This window comes from Coffea arabica, chromosome 2c (genome assembly GCF_036785885.1).
Source record: "Coffea arabica cultivar ET-39 chromosome 2c, Coffea Arabica ET-39 HiFi, whole genome shotgun sequence".
Lineage (NCBI taxonomy): Eukaryota > Viridiplantae > Streptophyta > Magnoliopsida > Gentianales > Rubiaceae > Coffea > Coffea arabica.
In genome coordinates, this window is record NC_092312.1 from 52,127,362 (window position 1) to 52,136,347 (window position 8,986).

Below are 8,986 nucleotides of genomic sequence, written 5' to 3' on the forward strand. Positions count from 1 at the left end.
GGGTCCACCGAAATACCTTCATGAGAGATCACGTGCCCTAGAAATGCCACTTTCTCCAACCAGAACTCGCATTTGCTAAACTTGGCATACAGTTGATGTTCCCTCAAGGTCTGCAACACCACTCTCAAATGCTCTTCGTGCTCCTCGCGTGACTTAGAGTAGACCAAAATGTCGTCAATAAACACCACGACAAATCGGTCCAGGTAGGGTTTGAAAACCCTATGCATTAAGTCCATGAAGGCGGCGGGAGCATTAGTCAATCCAAAGGGCATAACGGCGAACTCATAATACCCGTATCTCGAGTTGAAGGCAGTTTTCGGAATGTCCTCCTTCTTTATCAATAACTGATAGTATCCCTGTCGGAGGTCCAACTTCGAGAAGACCACTGCTCCTTGCAGCTGGTCAAACAACTCATCAATGTGGGGCAGTGGATACTTGTTCTTGATCGTAACGTTGTTCAACCCCCTATAATCAATACACATCCTCAACGTTCCGTCCTTTTTCTTCACAAATAAGACCGGAGCTCCCCAAGGAGACTCACTCTCGTGGATGAATCCCCGTTCCAAAAGGTCTTGCAACTGCAACTTAAGCTCCTTTAGTTCTGCGGGTGCCATTCGGTAAGGGGTTTTGGAGATAGGTGCGGTTCCAGGTAAAAGATCTATTCGGAATTCTATCTCCCTTTCCGGAGGTAAGGCCACTAACTCATCAGGAAACACATTCGGAAATTCCCTCACTACAGCCACGTCTTCCACTTTTAACTTATCCGTAGGGGTATTAATTAGAAAGGCCAAATAGCCTTGCGCCCCTCTACTTATCAGTTTCCTAGCTCGAATGCCCGAAATGAGAGCAGATGAGGCTAACCTACCCCTTATATCTAACCTTAAGGTTGCCTCGCCAGGAATGCGAAATTCAACTATTTTCGTTTTACAGTCCAGTTGGGCGTTATATTTAGCTAACCAGTCCATACCCAAAATCACGTCGTACCCCTTAATGGACAAGCTAATCAGGTCTCCTAGAAACCTCCGCTCACCTACCCATACATCACAATCCTTATAAACCATACTAGTCACCAAACGTTGATTCCCCGTAGGTGTACTAACCTCTAAGTCATATGGTAAACTAGCAGGTTTTATATCGATGCCACACATGAAATCAGGGTTAACAAACGAATGAGTGGCACCAGGATCAATTAAAACTTTGGCAAAGCGGTGGAAAATAGGGATCGTACCTTCCACCACATCGGAAGACTCTGGGATCTGGTGAGGCTCTAAGGAATATACCCTAGCCGGAACTTTTGGTTTGGATCCGTCTCCCTTAGCCGGTCCAGTACTGGTCCTCGACGGTAGTTGGCTCCCCTTTCCGTCTTGTTTCAGGACCGGACATGTAGCCAGTTGATGGTCCGCACTTCCACACCGCAGGCATTTACCCAGTTTCCTCCAACAATTGTCCTCGGTGTGGTTTGTCTTCCCACAGTGTCCACAGGGACCGCGAGGTGCAGAAGCCGAGCCACTCTGAACGTTTCCCCTCGGTCCCCGCCCAGCTTGACCACCCCTGAACGGAGTCCCTCTGCCTGATCCGGACTGTCGACCACCACCCATGCCTCGTCCAATTTTGGAGGGAGTGCTCTTCTCACCCTGTCCAGAAGTACTCCCTGCAAAGCCACGTTTTTTAGCCTGGAAGTTTCGGACCTGAAGCCGTGCACTCTCAACTCGTTGGGCTTTTTCCATAGCCTCGCTAAACGTGGTAATTTGAGCCGCCGCGAGGTCCTTCTGGATCTCAACGTTCAAGCCCTGAATGAAGCGCCTCACTCGTCTTTGCTCAGTCATGATTAATTCAGGCGCAAATTTGGACAGGCGGGTAAACTGGCTCTCGTACTCCGCCACCGTCTGAGCCCCTTGCCGGAGCCGGATAAACTCGTCCTCCTTCCTCTCCTGGATTAGAGGAGGGAAAAACTTGGCATTAAATTCCCGAATGAAGTTCACCCACGTCCTTGGTGTCTGCTCTCGCTCCCATTTCTGTCTAATTACGTTCCACCAGGAACGGGCAGCTCCCTCGAGTTGAAAAACGGCAAAAGTCACCTGCCGTTCGTCCGGGTAGTGTAGGGCCGCGAATATATCAACCATTTTCTCAAGCCACTTCTCGGCGACGTCAGGGTCGGGTCCCCCAATAAACTTTGGTGGGGAAAACTTTTGAAAACGTTCGAGAGCTCTATCCTCGCTCTCAACGTGGTTACCAGGATTTCCGGGGTTAGGGTTTGGGTTTTGGCCCTGTTGTTGCACTACCTGTGCAAGTAGGTTGGTCATTTGCTGCATAGCAGCAGCTATTTGCACATTAGGGTCTATTTGGGGTTCAGGATTCGGCCCAGTAGAAGCTTCCCCCGTTTCCCTAACTGGTGTGGGTTGCCTAATACCGCGCCCACGTCCCCGACCACTTCGCGTTCCTTCCATAAGGTATACTTGGTCTAGGCAAAAGTACTAAACCAAAGCAACAACAAAGCATATAAGTAACAAATAAACTTTCACTCAGCACATAACGATGCATTTCAAACAAGATCAAAAGCACACATATATACAAGCCAAACATATATACAAGCAGTCAGTCAAGTACGGCCAAAGCACGTACGTACACAAAAGATCCACCTGAGGATAGGCCTATCAAAAGAGATTTACACGTAGCTAACTCTACATACAAAACGGTTAGCTAAGGCTCTATCCCTATCCCTATGTACATTCAAAACCCACCACTAGCCCAAAAGGTGCCTAGATATCATAGCTTAGTCGGTTGCCGGGGTTTGAGACCCAGGCGATGGGGTAGATTCCTCCCCAGCCTCGGCCCCAGCATACGAGGCCTCATCGCTAGACTCCTCGAGTCCATCGTCGCATAGGTTAAGGATCGCTTCAGCACGACCCCTCACTTTGCGAGCTCGCTTGACCTCACGCTCGCGACCATCCCTCAGTTGATCACATAAGTCATTAACTCGGTCCTCCGCCTCATTCACATCATACTCAAGCTCCATGATACGGGCGGCTTGCTTGTCATTGGTCGCCTTCGCCTGAGCCACCTCAGCCTCCAAGGTAGCAACCGCAGCTTCAAGCTTAGTATTTTCCTTAGCAAACTCCTCGCGTTCCTTTGCCACCGACAAAACTAGTGTATTTGGGTAGGCAAAGTTGCTACGACACTCACACTGTCGAACGCGGCTGGCCGGGCTCCAACGGACCACGGCTCCCTTCTGCCTAAGTTGATACCTAATCGGCGGCAACGTGCTACGAGGACGATCTCCCGCCGGACGGTCACTCGGGTCACCACTGGCATCCATCCTATAGCAAAGGAATAAATAACATGAATAACCTTAAAAACCATAATCAATAAAACCCTCAAGTCGAGCACTTCTATTACACCCAGGCTAATTCAAACCTAGGCTCTGATACCACCTGTGACAGCCCCACCTTCCCCTAAGGCGAACGAAAGGGGTTAGCGGACTGCCTGCCCAGCTCTCGCCAGGACTAACGGTACAGTTTACGTCGGTCTATTACGTTCTGGAACATAACAATGCGCGCAAACGAGTCAAAATCACAAAATAAAAAAACGAAAACTCGAAGCCGAAATGAATAGTGAAATGCCCGCCAGAATCCGGCCAGAACCTGGCCGGATTTCCGGCCGGATACTGGGCCGAGATCAAAACCTCAAACTTTTTTTTCTTTTTTTTTCCTTCCATCACAATCCGGTCGGCAATCCGGCCAAGATCCGGCCGGATTGTCTGGCCGGATACCCGGCCGAGAGCAACTGGCCGGGTTCCATTTTTCCTCAGGCAATCCGGCCTTCAATCCGGCCAGTTTCTGGCCGGATTCCTGGCCGGATTTGCCACTGTTCATCTTCGGCAAAATTTTTCCTTTTCCGTTTGAAGTCGTATCGATCCGAAATCCGTCCAAACATCAACCAAACATATATATACATTGAAAATCAACATTTACAAGCCAAACGGCCTACCAAAGTATCCATTTAGTTCATACATATCCAAGTAGCCAACTACACACCAAACATTGGTGGAATCAAAGTACTTAGGGTTTTCACCCTCAAGGAGCTAATCAAAATACATGTACAAGAGCTCAACTTGCATTCAACTATCATAACCTTTCCAAAAGTGTTCATTTGCCTGTAAGGAAAACAAATAACACGGAATGAGCTAAAGCCCAGTGGTATACCACCCAATAAGCAATCAAAGTCATATAAGAATGAACTTTCATTTAAAGTGCACAAATAAGCAATGAAGCAAAACGGTAAAAGGATACGGTCGGCTCTCAAGAGCCCATTTCCACTCTTACAATCTTGATCCAACCTCATTGACCCTCCGTCAATGTTAAAAGTACCAAACCGTAGACCACACTTTACTTCCATTCCTTCCACCCAACATACCCCAACCGGGCCCGCACTCCATTCAGTAATATTTTGGTAATACTCGAGTTTACCGGAACCAAGGGTCTCATTACCACAAGATTCCCCAGTACAGTCCCCGTGGCATGATAATTTTCACGACCAAGCCCTCGCCGGCTCGATCCAATTAACTACCATACGGGGTTGAGCTCATAAATGCAGTAAAGCCATTGGATACTCGTCCAACGACACCAAATCAGTTTCCATGAATGGAATGCAGTATCTCATATATCCAGTGCAGTATTTCAGTAAAACAATCAGTAGCCATAACTAAAATCACAAGGGGTGAGGGCGATCAAGTACACCCTCACCTCAATCATTTCCAATAACCAAGTAAGCCTTCAAGGCATCAAATACACATAGCACAAAGCCACATTATAACAAGTAAGTGAGTAGTATACTCACCAAGTAAGTAAGTGGTATTTCATGTACCACGATCACCAAGCCGTCGTGCACTACCTTCAAGCCCTAGAACATATAACACATACAATGAGACTCGATAACGAGTCATATAGCAACGCTAAACACAACCCCAATAGGGTTTCATATACATAAGTGTGCATAATAGCAAACCAGAAATTCGAAAATGGCCTTAGCCATGGCCCTCATATAGAAAACTGTTTTACACTCATTATGCGGTAATGGCACAACTCTCATTACGAATATCGGTTGGGGGTGTAAGACCCACCGTCTCGAAGCTATGAAACAGGGCTACAATAATGTAGAATACCACTCAATCCAGTTCGTAACACAACTAGGTCAACTATGCCAAATACTAACCCAGAATTCCTAAAACAGGTTCGCAAAACACAAAAAACTGTAATCGGTATATCTCAGTCCTTACAAGTCCAAATGCCGAAATTCCAAAGGCATATGTTAGCTAAGACACTCAGCTACATTTCATCAGAAGACACCAACTCCAAAATCCAAATCAATTCCAGTCAAAATGGCCAATTACTATCGCAGTTTTCGCATTCTGCTCAAAGCAGAACAGCTACAGTAATTTCGTCATAACTCATTCTAAATTAATCCAAATGACCTGAAATTTTACAGGCACATCAACCTCATCAATACCTACAACTTTCATGTTTTGAGTAAAGTCAAATTCGGCCTCTAACACAGTGATCTAAAACCGGACAGAATTGGGGCTTCAAGAGCCCTAACTTTCCAATTTTTCCATCAAAATCCAAAATTGATTGCATTTAACCACATTTCACATCCACTAGAGCCATTTCCAACCCTTACAATTCATCATACAAGCCCCCAACATCAAGATCATATTAAACCAGAAAAATTCCCAATAAAATAAAAACTTCACCAAAACTCTTCAAATCAAGAAATAAATCACATTTTCACACACTCATGCCACTTCTAAGCATCATACAACCATTATTAGAGGTAGTAGGGTGTTCAAGCAACACTTACCAAGAAACAAGAGAGAGGAGGATGTTGGACACCTTAAGCCTTCAAACAAGCTTCACTAAAGCACTCACTATCACTAAAAGGTAAGATTTTATGGAGCAAAAACTAAGTTAAACACTTGATTTGGTGGATTTGGACTTGTTAGAAGCTTGAATGTTGAAGAGTTTTGTCTTCCTTGGAGCTTGAGAGGGCCGGCTATGGTGGAGAGAAAATGAGGGGATTTTAATGAATTTTTGAAGATATTTACTAATTGGGTCAAAAGTCAAAAATTTGTCAAAAGGTGAATAGTGTTTCTTAAGTCATAACCAATGAGAAAGTGACATGTGGCATCTCATTAAATGCCTTCCTATCTTTCTTTTCTCTCTCACATCAATCACTTCACACACTCTACTTATCACTTAACACCCGATAAATTTTACACAGTATCCGAAACTTAACCTTATTGGCCGAATTTATTCGAACTTTTCGCACTAGTGGGTCCCACGTCCACTATTTACTCGTAATTTTCTAAAAATTCTCCAATGCTAGAAAAATCATTTTAAAACTATAATTGCTCATAAAATCCACTAAGAAAATATTTCTAAGCCAGAAAATGCAGAAAACATGCAATTAAGGGGAAATAAACCCTAGGAAAATATTAGGGTTTTTACGGGTTCTCACAGGGTGCTTGTTGAGTCTATTTGCCAAAGAAGAGTCAAGAGTGTTAGGACTTAAGAAAAAAAAGGGATGCGTGTCTTTGTTTTTCCAAGCAAGAAAAAAAAAAGTAACTTGTTTTCAAAGTTTCAATTTTTTACAAAGTCAAGAGACATTATGTGACGCTCCTACTTCTCCCAAGGGCGAATCCGAGGATATCGGCGGGACGCCTGCCTAACTCGAGTCAGGACTCAAAAACACGAAGCAATAAAACTAGATAAACCAAAAGCGTACTATTCACATTATATACAACCCCAAAAGAGTTCTATTTACTTCCTCAAAAAGAGTTATTCAGACCACTATATTATCCTATGCTAGTATACAAAAGTAAAAGTAGACACAAAGAGGGGTCCTTATACAGATCACCAAAACAAGAAGAAACATTTTAGTTGTCCGGCTATTACAAACCAAGTCTATCTATTCTAGTGATAGTGCCAAAAGTTCCCCCGCGTCGGCCCCTGTTAAGGAAAACAAAGGGAAAGGGGTAAGCTATATGCTTAGTAAGTAACAGGGGTAAAAACATAAATTTCACGTTAAGACAAACAATTACGTTACAAGGATGTCAAATCATAAGTATAAAAGTAACAACACAGTTAAGGATATAGGTTGGCTCCAAAGCCAAGTCATTTGCCATGAGTGACCTCCTGTTGACATTCCGCTGACCACATATAAGGATCCGTAAAACTCCACTTGTATTCCCACCTAACACCTTATCACCCTCATTGGCCAGTCACCTCAGGAAATGGCTCGAGCAAATGAAACGAAATTGAACTTGATTCACAAGCTCGATTCACAAACTTGGTTCACAGAACCACAAACTTGGTGACCTTAAGACTAGGTCGGACTGGCTTCGACCAAGCCCCAGCCGGCTCGAATAGTCTGTCTAAGTCTTGAGATCGGGCCCCACAAAATTCACCCCGAACTACAAGTTCAAGGGGTTTAACACCAAAATAATTCATATATACACATCTCATAAAAGCACAGATGCAAATTAGGGTTTAGGTCGAGTGTGATCAAGTACACCCTCGCCTAAGTACCCTCTCATCCACACCAAAGCACATAAGCAAGTTATACACAAAAACGGCCTAAATACTTACACAAAACACAAAGATAGCACAAGGGCGAAAATCACTTCGCGTGTGATAGCTAGTAGGCCCCACCGGCTCCGTCTAGCTCGCCACCGTTTGTAATGGAAGGTTGCACCACATTATTACACAAACCACTACTAAAGTGCATAAATCAAGCAAAATGCCAAAACGGGCACATGCACGCGCGGAAATGGCAAACGAAAACGGAAACGACCGGCAAACGGAAACGGGCTGATGGCACCTAGAACTGTTTTGATCAAATTTCAGGATACGGTTATCAAATTAAAGTGCATGAGATACCGTTGTGAAGCTAAGAAGAAGGGCTAAAACTTTCATGAAGACACCTCAAGCCAGATCTCAATAGGACTAGGACAAAAATGCACAAGACAGTCCCAGTTGTTTCAATTTAGGTTACCGAGTAGGCCCTGTTTGAATGACTATAACTCATGACTCAGAGATCGGAATCAAGAAATTCCAGAGGCGTTGGAAAGCTGATTTATAAGGCTATAACGTTTATGTTTTGACCACAGGCTTAATCAGTACAGAGTATAGGGAAAAATGGGTCCAAAGTTCCTGTCAGAACTGTCCAATTTCAAAGGCAGTTCTGACACCCGATCTTGTTTTGGATATAACTAGAGCTACGGAACTCAGATTTGGACGCACTTTATACCGTTTTGAAGCTTAAACAAAGATCTACAAGTCTTATGAAGACTCAACATCCAGTTCCTTTGTTATGAATGTGAACTGAGCATGGTCAGAAGCAAAATCAAGAAATGTAGCACATTTTAGAGTTTAGAACAGAAGCGAGGGTTTTGGCCATAACTCAGGCTACACAGATCCATTTGGCCTGAAATTTTGTAGGCACAACAAGCACTTAAGAAGCTACAACTTTGATGTTTTGGGCAAACCCTGAATCAATATGTAGTACAAAGAAAAATGTAGCCAAAGTTCAGATTCTGGACTGCCTTGTTTTCCAGTTTAACCGGCTTCGTACGTCGCAAACGCATGGTCCATTGCTATTGTTCTCATGAAAGTTTTCTAGCCAATTTCATACCAAATAAACACACATAAACCAGCTCCTACATCTTACACAACTGATCCAAAGATTCTTCATGAAATTCCATAAAAACTGTCCAAACACGAACCACAATTTCGAACCTAGCGTTATATACATCACTTAACCTAATCCAACCATTACTTAGCCAAACCCTATCCAACCAAACCCTAACCAAGCTAATACACCCTACCTTAACCTAGGGTTTCTTGATTCAAACCAGCCCTTGCTATCAACCAACCAAACAAATGAGGCAAATCATCAAACATATCACTTGCAAGTTAAACAACACAAGATT